Here is a 15,223-nt window from a genome sequence, read left to right on the forward strand (position 1 = left end):
TTGTCTCAGCGTACCGCGTCGATAATCTGTCCCGACAGTAATTCAACGTTTTCCAGTGGGTGACTGCGGGAATTGGCCGAGTACGTACATTCCTACTTGTTGAAAAGGCGTTTTCGGAGATGCTATGGGGTGAAGAAATCCGGTGGCCTTGAAGGGTGCTGACTTACGGCCCAGTTACGACAGGTTTTGACGCATGAGCGCACTGATGGAAGTAATCTTTGAAAGTAGTACCTCTGCCCAATCCTTGCTAAGGTACGACTGACTCCCATGTGGCCGGCAGATGCTTCGTCGTGGCAAGCGCTCAAGATATCGGGTCGCAGCTGTGACGGCACTACGAGTAGAATTCTTACAGTGTAGCTTTCAAGGTTGCGCTTGAAGAGAACACCGTTTTGCAGAGGGAATTAATGCAGCCCACGGGAAAACACGAATAACACGAGGACCATCACAGCCTTCTAGGTACGCGATGAGCGGCGTACCTCTGCGTCCGCCCTTTGAAGCTGCGCCATATCGTTCGCGCTAACAGCACCAAAAAATGTAGTCTTCAATGATTTGCGGGGAAGCCAGGTCCACTGGCGCGCCTCATAAGCAATCCGCACAAAGCACCGAGAGAAGAGTCTCCTCCTCAGGCGCCAAGTCCGCTTTGATTCTGACGGGCGGAAGGGCACGGAATGGTGGAGCCCGGTCTTGAGGGGCTGTCTCTAAGGTGCGCACTTGAGGCAACATAGCGAGTCATACAGGAAGGCGACAGCGGTGCCCTTGCCGAGATGCTGCAACTCGTTGGCAAAATTTGCAAGGAGCCCATAACCACAGCCGTCTTGTAGTTGTACGAGCCCTCGAGCGGCGGCTACTCCATTCTCGAGCAGACGAGGTACGTTGGTAGCAGTACTACAATCGTAGTCGTGGAAACAAATCATTCCTCACGAGAACAAGCACACTGGACCGGGGTGGCACCATTACGCCATCGTCAACAAGTCGCAGAGAATCATTATCATTAGCCCGAATATGCCCGCTGGTAGGCAAAGGCGTCTCCCAAGAATCTCTAATTAACCTGGTCCTTTCCCAGTTCCGGCCACGGTATCTCTGGAAACTTCATTTCATCTGTCCACCTAACTTTATGCCGCCCCCGGCTGCGTTTTCTTTTTCTTGGAAACCACTCCGTTATCCTTAAGGACCAGCAGTTATCTTGCCTTCGTTTTTCATGCCCTGCCCAAGCCCATTTCTTCCTCTTGATTTCGACTAGGATGTCATTAACCCGAGTTTGTTTCTTCACCCACTCCGTTCGCTTCCGACCTCTTAACGTGCACCTATCATTTTTCTTTCCATAGTTCGCTGTGTTGTGCTTAAGCTGAACCCTCTTTGTTAGACTCCACGTTTGTGCCCCACAGGTGAGTGCCGGTAAGATACAGCTCTTGTAAACTTTTCTCTTCAGGGATATTAACAAACTGCCATTCATGATCTCAGAGAACCTGCCATATGCGCTGCACCCTATTCTTATTCTTATAATTACTTGCCTCTCATGGTCGCCATCAGTTGTCACAAACTGCCCTAAGTCGCCATATTCTCTTACTACTTCCAGCACCGCGACATCAACTGCGAATTTCTGTTCTCTTGCTAGAATGTTGAATATTACTTTGGTTTTCTGCACCTTGATTTTAGCCCCACCGTTCTGCTTGTCTAATTCAATGATCATGCTTTGCAGCTCATGTCCTGAGTGACTTAGCAAGGCAATGTCACAAGCGAATCGCAAATTACTTAGGTAATCTCCATTAACTCTTATCCCCAACTGTTCCCGTTTTAGGCCCCGGAATACCTCCTGTAAGCAGGCGGTGAATACCATTGTCAAGATCGCGTCTCCCTGCCGGACACCTTTCCTTATTCGAATTTTATTGCTGACTTTATGCTGGAGTATGGTATCTGAGCAGTCGTTATAAATACCTTGCAATATTTTCACATAACACTCTTCTGCACCTTGATTCCGCAATGCCTACATGGTAGCTGAGGATTTCACTGAGTCAAATGCTTTCTCGTAATCAATAAAGACTATATATAGAGGTTGCTTATATTCTGCGCATTTCTCTGTCACCCCATTGATACTGTGAATATGGCCTATATTCGAGTATCGTTTACGAAAGCCTGCCTGAACATTTGGGTGTGTGAAGTCTAAGGTTGTCCTGACTATATTAGAGATTACCTTAGTAAATACCTTGTAGGCAACGGAGAGTAGGCTGATCGCTCTGTAGTTCTTCAAGACCTTTACGTCTCCTTTCCTATGAATTAAGATAATGTTAGAGTTCTTCCATACTCCTAGTACGCTACAGGTGACAAAGCATTGCGTATACAGGTTGGCTATTTTCTCTCGCACAATCTCTCCTCCGTCTTTCAACAAATGTGCTGTTACCTGATCCTCATCAGCTGCTTTCCTCCTTTGCATTGCTACTAAGGCTTTCTTTACTTCTTCCTTCGTTACCCTTAAGTACCAGCGGTTATCTTGCTTTCGCATTACACGCCCTGCCCAGGCCCATTTCTTCCTCTTGATTTCGACTAGGATGTCATTACCACGTGTGATCCGGGGCCCACCCTGCTCGCTTCATGGCTCTCAAAGCTACACAAATCATTTATCCTTCCGTAGCTCGCTGCATAGTCCCTAACTTAAGATGACCCCTCTTTGTTAGTCTCCACGCTTCTGCCCCATAGGTGAGTACCGGTAACATACAGCTGCCCTATACTTTTCTCTTGAGGGATATTGGTAACCTGCATTCATCACCTCAAAAAACCTGCCATATTTACCCACCTCGCGGTTGCCTTGCAAGGCTGTTGAGCACTACTTTTCTGAATGTTAATTTTTATACCCACTGTTCTGCGCTGCCTAACTCATTGCCCCTGTTTTCCAGCTCATCTCCTGGGTGACTTAGCAAGGAAATGTCATCAGCGAATCGCAATTTTTTTAGATATTCTCCATTAACACTTATCCTAAAATGTTCCAAATCCAGGCGTCGGAACACGTCCTTGATATAGACAGTCAATAGCATTGGCGAGATGGTGTGTCCTTCCTTGCCACCCTTTCTTACTGTAATTTTATTGGTGTCTTTATTACTGACTTCAGTCGTTAGAGATATCTTCCAGAATTTTCGCATAAAATTCTTCTACACCCTGATTCCGCAATGCCTGTATGACAGCTGACGTCTCCACGGAGTCTAATGCTTAAGCGTAACGAATGAAAGCGATACATAGGAGTTCGTGATATTGTGCTCATTTCTCAATAATCTGATTGATATTGTGAATATGGTCTATTGTCGAGTATCCTTTACGAAACCCTGCGTGATCATTTGGTTGATTGGAATCTCAGGTTGCCGTAATTCTATTTGCGATTAACTTAGTAAATACCTTGCAGATGCCCTTAGGCCGTAATAATTCACTATCATCATCAGTAAATGATGATAGTGAATTATTAGTGAATCAGTTATTTCCCGTCACCTTGCAGGCGACGGGAAGTAACTTAATCAGTCTAAAGTTTCTCAAGGCGTTGCCGTCGCTTTTCTTATTAACATATAGTTAGCTTTCTTCGTATTTTTGTTTTTGTTTATTTCTGACCTACATTGCGCAAATTAAGTAAAAGCAAAAGGTAGTTCCGCACCTGACAATGGCCTGCTCTTCCTATACAATGAAACCTATCCAAACAATAAAACACACTATCGCACTGATTAGGACTAATACATTGTATGTAGCATAGGAAGCATAGGTATGCTCGAGGTCATAGGGCATTGAGTCTGCAGTGTGGCTAGTTTTTCTCGCCTAACCTACCTTCCATTCTTCAAGAGATCGGCGGTTATCTAATCTTCACCAGCTGCTTGCACCTTTGCATTGCTCCTACGACTTTCTTTACTTCCTCTTTGCCGGATGTCTCGTTGCTCTGCACTCCTGCAACTCTCGTTAATGTTCTGATTACGTTGATGACTGCATAGATTTGCCTATAATTCTTCAGCTACATTAACTATCTTCTGTGTATTTCTAAGACATTGCCTTCTTTGTCTCTTAGCGCATGCATCTGGTGTTTACCTATGCCTAGTTTTCTCTTCACTGCTTTTAGGCTACCTCCGTTCTTGAGAGCATGCTTTATTTCTCTATATTAAGCTGCATTATGTTGGCTACCTTGGCCTTATTTATTAACTTTCATAGCTCTACCAGTTCTGTTCTGTCCATTGGGTTAGTCGTCTGTATCCTCTGGCGTTTCTATATCCCACTTTTTTTCTCCTGAGATAGCTTGCCGGTATCCTGTCCAACGATCCTACCGCCTACTTCTATTACTAACTCCGTAGTGATAACCATGACATAATTGTAGATTGCTTGAACTTTATTATCGCCGTCGTATGATAGAGCGGAATATCTGTTGTGCAGCAACATTCTGGATTATTCTACTTTCCTTCTTACCGCTAACTCGTTAATGGGCTTTCGCTTCATTGATTTCTTCTGTTCTCTCTTCCGGTCTATGCTAATTCTAGACCTTACCATTCAGTGATCGCTACAACGCACTTCTCCGAGCACCACCACATCCTCTACGATGCCAGGGTGAGCGCATAGTGTAAAATATATTTCATTTTTATTCGACCATAGCGGCTCTTCCGCATCCACTTCCTGTTCTCTCATTTCAGGAAGAAGGCATTGATGATTAGTAAGTTACTTCTATCAAAGAACTCTACTAATAACTTTTCCATGCTATTCCTGGAGGCCATAGTAGCCTACCGCATAGTTTCTGGCCAGCTTCTTGCCTACCTTCGCACTGAAGTCACCCATTAGTACAGTGTACTGTGATTTTAAGGCGAAAGCCTTTAATGCCTCATTCTGTCGTGACCAAGGAATGTTAGCAAATGTGTCCGCATTTCGGCGTCAGTACTTAAAAAAAAAATGTCGAGGCTGGGAATGGAACCAGCGCATTTGGCATTTGAAGTGGAGACGGTACCAATCCGCCACGAAGGCTCAGGATTTGGGTATGAATAAAGGCGCATCTAATGAATGCATGGGCTTCCTAAATAAAGTAAAAAACCTAAAGAAGGAAAAAAAGAAACAAGCAAAGATAAAAATAATGGAAAAATAAAAATAATGAAAAAAATAAAGAAAAAAATATATGAAAAAAAAAACAAAGTGCGCCAGGAAGCGCTTTCGCCTTGCAGCACTTTGGAGAGCCAAAGTGCCCCCTGAATATTTGCTTTGTTCATTGCCGATGCCACGTCTTCATAGAATCTTCGAACAATCTTGTCATCATGGATGGATGTAAGCGCGTAGACCTGCACCACCTTCATATTGTACCTCTCATTAAGCTTAATTGCGATAACTGCCAATCTCCCGTTAATATAGTAGAACTCCTCCATGTTGCCAGCAATATACTGATTGTTTAGAAATCCCACACCTAGTTCTCGTCTGTCGTCTGTCCGCTAATCCACGATTGCACTACACATGCCCGCCGCATTCTACTGTATGCGACTAACTATTCCACACGCACTTTTCCGCTATGCAGACACACATTCTCACAACCGATCACACGTGGTGTGAACTGCAACACACGCTCGTTGTTTAGCCCTGTTCGAGTGGCATATTCAACACACAGTTGCTCAGTGCATTGCGCATCGACGTCATCACCAAATACTATGCGGTTTCGAAAAGAACAGAGAGATATGTGAGGAGATACCAGCTGCGTTTTGAGTTCTCAGTCATTCAGGTTCGATTTAGGTAAAAAACGTACGGCTGCCATCTGAAAATCTTTCTTAATTCCATCTTGTGGCTATTCATGTTAAAAATAATCAGCAATCAAAGCATCCCAGACAGAAGACCTTTTTCTTTTCCCCAAAGGAGTTTGTGCTGAAAATAAAGAAACTTTTGGAACTGTGAACTCCTACACGTGCGTCTAAAGGAGACCTGAGTATATTGGATGATCAAAACTTTACTAAGCCGTGCTCAAACTTTGCTTTATTTATTATCGTAATCGTCTTTAAAATGTTTAGTTTGCTTTACTCAATGCAGGTATTTACGAGGACAATCAGCTTTTCGTTGTGCCAGCGCAGGTTTTTTTTTAATTTTACAGGTGCAAACGGATTTTTAAACTAATAATCATTCCTTTAAAGAACTAGAGCATATAAAGGAGGCATCTATGACGCAGGAAAAAGCAAAAAATACCTTGCAAAGGTTGGCACGCAACTAAGTTCTCAAAACTGATGGCTTGAGTGCTCTCAATCTGCCATCAACAGCCTGCGACGCTGCAGTCTGCGACGCTTGAAATATTTTTCACTGACAGCTGGCAGTAGTTCGTTTGCAAAAAAAAAAAAAATGGAGGCGCCGAAATGTCCTCACTTTCGGTGGATGCCTCAGCCCAGGGTTTCGATAAATAAGCAGCAGCTGGCAAAAAGAATGTGAGAGACAAGCAATCTAGTTGCAGAGTAAGGCTCCTGCGACCACCTAGCTTTTATTACATCCTTGCAGTGGAATTTGCAAAAACATTGTAGCACAAGTTTATATGGATGGTCATAGTTGTTCGCTGCTGACCAAGTTGTAATGAAAATAATCATAGAATTAGACACGAAAAAGAGTAGAACTACGTGTTGTTATTAACGTTTCGAATGAACACGCGTTACCCTTTCTAAAGTATTTCAAGCTGCGTATGCATCTGCGTTGTTAGTTTCAAAACATAGGTGGAATTTTATGCTTTTGTTCACGTTAAGAGGACAGAAAAAAGAATTGATATTTATATTCTTTATATGAGTTTTTGTTACTTTTGTATCGCTATGTACCTGGAATTGTATGTGTTTTTCTTGTACAAGCTTTTGCAACTCCGCGTACAATTAAACAGCCTTGAAGTTGCTTGAAAAAAAAGGCTGTAATCATTAAGCGAAAGATAGCTTCGAGGCACAAGCGATTGTTCAATGGGGAACAAAATAATCATCTGCTGTATACTAATACTTCAGCGTCTATATGAGATCCTCTGCGTCACAAGCTTTTGAGTAATTTAACAAAGGCGACCAGTAGACAACACGAAAATGCTGTCTCCTGCACCATGCAAGTTATGAAGATTCTTCCCTATCCCGCCCAAGAAAAAGAACCACAAATGCAGATAATGACGAACTGGCCCATTCAAGAAAGGCGCAACTGGCATTGGGCACGATGTTTATTTGTCACACAGCGGCTCCTATATTGGTCAATGTGGATTGGTCTTTCAAAAAGAGAGCGAAAGAGCTTCTGTTCGTCTTGAAAACCAGGTAACCGCAGAAAAACACGAACAACACAAACAGAAGTGGAAGGGACGCGGACAGACTGACAACTGAATTTTTTTTGTATGAAAGATGGTAGAGGAAAATTTTAAAGTCTGTCTTCTGGTGAGTATTCCCACGTTCAAAAGCATTGTTGTGCGTTCAAAAAAGAACTGGAGTAGTTGCGCCTTTCGCTTCTAGACAAGACAAATTTTTTACAGGCACAGTGACGCCGTACCTGAGAGTTGTTCAAGACCTATATTATAAAGAAAAAAAAAACAAAACATGTGTCCTAGCGATCATTTCGTTGAACTTTCAGATTGTGAAGCGCAATTTCTAGGCGCGGGGATGTGACCGCAACTACTTGGCGGCAATGACCACGTGTTTTTTTTTTTCGCGCATTCATCTTTCATCGAATAAAATTCAGTTGTGAGTGCGCGCGTTCTCGGCACTTCTGTTTCGGTTGTGCGTGTTTTATGGCGCAGTGACGTCATTTTCAAGTCGCGCATCCGTCGAGTAGCCCAGCTCTCCGTTCTACTACAGCTGAGTTTGCAAAAATAACCCTGGAAGCTATTCAACAAAAAAAATGTGGCAGAGAAATAATTCAGGCCTGCAATATTTCGAAGGCCGGTGACATATTGGTTGGCACGCTCCCTGTTGCGTTATCATAGGAAAAAGTAACGTTTCTCGAAGATTTTGTGAATTACAGGAATGTTTCATTCTTGCTGCCGCTTTCTAATGGTTCGATTGTTTTCGTATTTATCCTTTTACCCTTGACACTGTTTTTTGGTATCAACGTTTTACTTTGCATTACCTATGGTCCTGGTTTTGGAATGTCGTCCACTGTTTTGTTGTGCGCCGTGGCCTGCTTCTCTGTCTGCTATTGCCAGATAAAATTAGCGTGAACCGCCAAGTAGGAGCGCGACGACGAACTAGAAAAGGCGTTCTAGGTGCCGCCTCTCGAGCTTTCCGCACATGCGCAAAATTTCGCCATCTGGCCACGCTGCAGCTCACAGAAGCGTGGGCCCCGCGATGCCGTGTTTTCTTTATGCATGACACATGCTACACGTCAAATATGATGGCGTTATGCACCTTGCCCCTTGATCCCCTCGAGCGCTGTTCGCTGGCAACATTCATCGGCAATATTGTCAAGTTTCTCTCTTACGTACACCGTTTCATCCGAACAATTGGAGTTTTGGAATATGATTGGTCGCGCGATTCAGCTGCGGCGCGAAGTACGCTGCTGATGAAACGAAATCAGAGCAGCAGAAGCTCTGGCAGTAGTAGAGAGGGCTACTCTAGCGCGCAGGCCTATTCAAGTTATCGTGCAACAAGGCAGGTCGGGGGCGTGTACTGCTACACAAGTTCCTCATTAGCGACCAGCTAGTGTGCAGCCGATCCAACTCACTGCTTTTTGTGGGGTGTCTCGGTGATTTTTTTTTTTTTTCAGGCTGGGATCACGCACCTGACATTAGACAGTAAGGCAAAAAAAATTATCGGCGGTTTCAGCAGTTTGCAGAGAGCAAGAAACTGTACTCTCTTGTGTTATTTTAATAATATCACTCGAGCTACGACTGTTCGCTCAGTAGAGCAGTGCGCTTTCATGGAACGAGTCGGCAAACTCCACGAGAGTGGCTGCATGCGCACGAAGCACACGACTGGGTCACCGTCATCTCTAAGTACAGGTGCCCCAAAAGTAATACGGAGCACGCGAGCGGTGGCCGGAATGGAAAAAAACTGCATGCCAGCGCGCTCTATCAGCAGATGTGCGGCAAAGAGCGAAGGGGCGTCGGCACATCCGGCTGACCTATCTCGATAACTTGATGCTCGCGTTATCGCCGCTACGAGCGAAGTTGCGCTGCTACCATCAGTGCTCGCCAGGGGCGCTTTCAATACATCATGCAAGGGTTTGTTGCTTGTCCGCGCCGTGTACAAAGTGGCGTTCGGCAGATTGCATTTTTTGCTTTTTCAAGAATGCCACCATTTTCATCCTGCGAGACCGCCGTGGTTCGCTCTTCGCTTCGCGGCGAGTTTGTGACAGTGAAAACTGAGCAAACTTCACGAAGGACGCAGAAAGAGAAGACGACACACAGACGCTGATCTAACAATGGAATGTTTTGCCCCGATCGTCTCCTCTTTCTGCGTTCGTTGTGAAGTTTGCGCTGATTTTACCGTGATGAACAAGCTCATGATGTGTTCGTCGAGTTTGTGCGCGAGCTATAGAATACAGACGCTTCGTCCGTCGCTATGGCGAGTGAGAACTTTTTTTTTGTTCAAGGAAATGTATGAAAAAAAGAATAATATGCATGCGTTGCCGTCGTTGTTTTCATTATAAAAATAGGGCCTCAACAGTATAGCAACTGAGCTAATTAAGGATCACTTCCCTTGGCACAAATTTGCTTTCTTACAATGGAGGAAAAAAAGAAACAAAAAACGAGCTTGCCTCTCATTTAGTCGTGCCCTAACGGCTATATTTTGCAAACATGCAAGGAGAAAAAGGCAACAGGGTGGAGGATATTGAAAAAAAAAACAACTTCCAAATGCACTTTTTATACAAACTCAAAGTTTAATAACGGGTGAAGCTCCCGCTCACGTTAATGACATCGACCATGCGTCGAGGAAGGGACTCGTATAAAGAGTCGACGTATTCGGGCTGCTCTCGAAGGTTGTCCCACTCTGTTTTGACGGCCTCCCAGAGCTCATCTGGACGCGTGCTGTGATTTATACGAGACAGATTATTTTTCAGAGTCGCTGTTGGTCCCATCTTGAAGAGAAAGTCGACTCATCTGTAAAGATGACTTGTCGCCAGTTGTCGACAGTCCACTGCTCGTGGGCGCGAGCAAATGCTAGGCGCTGTGCCCTCTGTCTTGCCGTCAAATACGGCTTCTGCGCCGCCACACATCCACTTAATCCGGCTTCATGGAGACGGTTTCGAATGGTGCTCAGACTGATGTCTATACCGAGGGCATCACGAATTTCTTTTGTGCTCTGAAAAGGGTCCGCAACGGCTGCAGCGACGATCAGTTGGTCAGCCTCCGCCGAAGTGCGCCGCTCGCGACCTGGACGTGGAGCATCGCCAAGGCGGCCGTCTTCATCCCTGTAGGCTTGAATTATGCGATTCACTGCAGTCATCGACCTTCCAGTCCTGCGGCATATTTCTCGTTGCGGTACACCCTGCGCGCACAGAAGAACAATTTGACGTCTGACATCCAGTGGAACTCGGGGCGGCATTTTTCGCCGAATGGGAATTTCCACAACGTTCGCTGATATTTATGTGCTTGTGGGCGTGTCTTGCAAAATGTGTCTGGCCTTCTTCTCATCGATTGTCAAGGTGACAGCATGAACGAAGCCAGCGACTGCGACGTGCTCGGCCACTATCTCGTCCCATATGATTTGGACGGCCCTTTGAACGATGATGCATTCTTCCAACAGAAAGACTGTAGTCCCGTCCACACTGCGGGAGTCATGAAAGTCTTGCTGGAAGAACGGGCTCAGCTGCTGTTGGGGTGGACGCCAAAGGACGCCGACATGAACATAGGTGAGGTCGTTTGGTGAACGTTGGAAAGCAATCTACCTCGTATCAGCCAAAGAACGAGTCCAGATGACCTTTGGGTGGGAGGCTGTCACGAATATGTGGGACAACCTCCGAAAGCGACGTCGACTCCTTGTACGAATCTCTTCTTCGGCACTTGACCTATGCCGTGAGCCTGCGGGTGGGCTTTACCGGTTATGAAACTGTTGAGTTCCATAATACGGCACCTTTGGAGGTTATTTTTTTAACTGTCTCCTTTCTGCCACCCATTTCTACCTTTATTTGTTTAAAGTTTTGTTCTCCAGTGTAAAAAAGTGAATTTGTGTTGAAGAAATCGGTCTTGAATTATTAGCCCACTTGGTATGTCGTTGAGCAATTATTTTTATCAAAGACAGCACATGCATGCTATTGTTTTTGTTTTTTGTCACGGGATCCTTAGAGCGAAACAAAGTTTTCACCGCATTTGCCAAAACGTTGCTCGAGTGCTTAACACCGCACAAACTCGCCGCTATGTGTAGCAATAACTTCGGCTGTTTCGCAGAAAAAGATAATGCAGTTTTAGACGAAGCACAAATGCTCACGGTGCCGATGGCAAACATTTCTGCACGGCCCGGGCGAACAAAAAACCATGAAGTATTGAAAGCGCCCCTGGCGAGCACTGATGGTAGCTGCGCAACTTCGCTCGTGGCGGCGATAACGCGAGCATCAAGTTATCGAGATGGGTCAGCCGGATGTGCCGACGCCCCTTCGCTCTTTGCCGTACATCTGCTGATAGAGCGCGCTGGCATGCAGTTTTTTCCATCCCGGCCACCGCTCGCGTGCTCCGTATTACTCTTGGGGCACCTGTACGTTCCTTAAGCTCCGCACGGCCAGCGGTTGTTTTCTGCAGTTATCGCATTGTTTGGAATGTTCAGAGTGATCCACGTCACGTTAACTGCTTGCAGCATGCTCAGCGTTTGCAGCGAATCTCGCAGTAAACATATTGCTTGTTCCTTTATTAGAGAGGCTGATAGTATCTGATGCTGCTTGTTTCAGAGCGCTCTGTGCGCTAAGAGGCACGCAGCACATTCGACCGGCTGAAACCAGACACCTTTACATCATTCGGCTGGCTCTTTCCAAGCGCTCGCCTATGCTGAGGGCGCCTCAGGGCGTTCCGAATTTCTTCACATAGCGTTTGGATACCCTGGAAATTCAGCTCAACAAAGGGATGAGTACGAAGGAAGAAGACACAGACGAGCCGCACTCGCCCAGCTCAGCCCATTCGGGGAAAGCGTCAGCGCGAACCAAGAACGAAAGAGAGACACAAGAACGCAGGACAAGGGCTGAACTACGAAAAGAAATTTCATTTTCAAACGGGCCATATTATATACAATCCAAAACGCCGAGAGCCCAGTGGCATGAGCAACCATGAAAGTGCAAGCAGCGCCGACGCAACACTCAAATTTATTACTGAAGGCCAGTTACCAGTAAAATCTCACTGTCGTGCAGACAGATGCTGAAGGGAGTAACGGAATTAATAAGGACAGAATGCGTCTTTAATTCACAGCAAAATGAGAGTCAACACGGCGAAGCGAAACCAGAGTCAAGTGAAAACGCTAAAGCAGAACAAAACAAAATACAGGCAACAACAACAACCTGTGTCTGTGGCTAAAAAGAATTCCAAAATGCCATCAAATCTAGGAGGTCATGGGAAATCATAAGGCGGATGCACCAGCGTTGTCGGCCGCTACAGTCGGTCCCTGCGCTTGCCTCGGCCCCTAGCAGCTGTAGTAGCAGGCTGAAGCCGACGACGAATCCAGAGGAACTGCCACCGGCTCTCATCGCATCTGCGCAATAGTTCCACAAGAATCAGCGAGAGCCGTTCCACGTTATGGCGACGGCATGAAGTCATGTTCAGGCTGAATGTCGACGACTGTGTACATTTCTGAATTTGTTAAAATTCCACATCAACATGTTCTACCGTGTCCCTAAAGAGTTCGTTAATAATCAACATTAAAATAATGTAACCATTATATTAAACCATAATGTATATTTTCTAAACATTAACATTATTTCATAGCTGAAAGGTTCTTGGGAAGAAAACAATCTAAATTATGTCGTACACTTGCCTTCTTCAATTGACGAGGTGACAGAACTTCCAGCGCATGTATCCGCCGTAGAATTACATGTTGCATGGAATCACAGGTGGAGGCCTGCCACATCACACAGGGCAAGAGAGCCGTCGTTGTAGACGTTGTCAATGTTGTCGTCATCCACGCATACCAGGAACCGTGGATCGTATCCCAGCACTGCGCGTAGAGCTGTCAGCAATCGCTGCTGAATGGTGACCGGCAGGTAGTCGGCGGCCAGCAAAGGCTGCCCCGGCCACAGAGCTACATACACTTCGCAGTACGTCTCTATCGGGCAGTCTGGCTCTTTGATCAACAAGCAGGCGGTGCACACAGCCCTGTGCACTGTCCAGCCGATAGTTGCTTCGCATCCGCCAGCAGCCAAGGCAGCCGCAATGCGCCCCAGCAGAGCGGGACACTCATCAAAAGTAGGCGCAGCCGTAAGACGGAAGACCCGCCACGCAACTAAGCGCTGGCGCTGCACCATCCAGCTGCGCAGGCATGCTATCCTCCGGAGACGGAATTCGTCGCTCTCAGCAGCTTGGACAGCTTCGCACAACGCACCGTGAACATCGGAGGGCGGCAGTTCCCGAAGTCGCGGCAACCACGGCAAGTTCTCTTCGTCCAAGCGCAACAGTTGCTCTGCACGGAATCCACGCAGCCGAAGTTGCAGGTTTGACATCTGGATATCCGCCATTGAGGAGCCGAGTTGTGGTACTGATGCGGCGATGGTTAGACGGCGTTCGTCGGCGTAAGGAAGTGCACACCCCTCTCGATAAGTTAACAAACGCAATCACTTCCCCGGCACAGCTGTTTCCATTGCCCACAAGAAGATGTGCGGCTTAAAATTGCACTTCTGAGTGCTGCTGCTGATACATCTCGTTCTATTCAGGCCGTATTTATAGGTGGTTTGATCTAATTACTGGCGTCACGCCCTCTGCCGGGCGCAATGTACTCAAGGCGTCACTCAGAGGCACTCTATCATTCTAGGCTTTGTCATCCGGCATAGATTTTATGAAAGATGCGGATATATTTATCTCAGAAGCAGCACTGTCAAGCGCTCCCAAAATGAAAAAAAAATGCGTAGAAAAAATATATAAGATAATATGAAACCAGGTGCCGCATTTTCCAGAATCATATGCGTTAAGGTCTTACCAGCGCTCCTATAACAAGTTACTGCCTGGTTGTCTTCATAACTCTTCGTTCTTTAACGCTCGCTGGCTAAGCACCCGCCCTTTCATGGGATTATTTTTCAGGCGGGGGGGGGGGGGGGGGGAGGGGGGGAGGGGGGGGGCAAAAATAATCTTGTCGAGTGGTCTAGCTGAGAGAAACAAACGGCACGTGTTCACGACGGCAGCTGGAGGACAATGCCATTCTTCAAAACGGGAGCCTTACTGGCTTTATCGATTGACGCACACGTCTCAGTCTCTTAAGCAAGTCATTCTGGTAGCTGTTTTCGGGGAAGGTGAGATAAAGGTATAGAGAATCCGCGTGGAACATGCGGCACTGGAGTTGTTTTATTTGGCGACTAAAACTGGCGATCTCAGCCGCTTACTCGGCTACAAACGCTCGAGCACACTCTTAACGATTTGAGGCCCGCGTTCGGCAGATAGCATTTATTGCCTAGCTTCTCACGGCGCAGCTCAGATACCTCACCGAGTGCAACGAAATCTGCTTGCTTCTCTCGCTGGCTGTTTTTCACGGCGCTGAAATGGACGCGTCTCACTTCAGCGCGGGTTCCTCAGGTATATACTGGTAGCGTGCGTTTTATAGAAGCCCATATGTTCGAAACGTGCAAGCTTGGGGGTGGAAGACAGCAATCTGTGGCACGAATGCGAAAGCGTGGTCATCAATATCGTGACGAAGCAGGAGAATGGCAGCCATAGAGGTAGACGGAAACCTTTGAGCGGCCGAGTTCCTTCCCAAAAACCTAGCCCAGCCCAACCGCTTCTAATGCGACTGTGTCCTGTTAGTCGTCGTCTTGAATCAGCGCGAAGGTAGAGGTGGTGAGGCGAATGGCAGTAGCCGCTGCTCCGTAAAAGGAAAGCATCCTGTTGATGAGAAGCAAAGTATTTACAAATAAAGAGAAAAGCAAAAAAAAACAACAAATGTCGACAGGAAAACCACAGAGGAAAGTTGCAAAATACCGTCGATAAGGACGGGAAACAAAAGTTAAGAATAGCATGCAGAGAACGAGAGCGCAGTTTAATATACGGAGTGAAGAGCACTGCAGTCACGCGAGAGCTGCGATTTTAAACCACCCGAAGGAATAAAATATCAGTTCGTAGTCGCCGACGGGCGCACTTCCATCAGGAAGGACTTTATAATTCACGTTGCCGACGTGGCGG

Source organism: Amblyomma mixtum, chromosome 10 (genome assembly GCF_055824585.1).
Source record: "Amblyomma mixtum isolate Tamu chromosome 10, ASM5582458v1, whole genome shotgun sequence".
NCBI lineage: Eukaryota > Metazoa > Arthropoda > Arachnida > Ixodida > Ixodidae > Amblyomma > Amblyomma mixtum.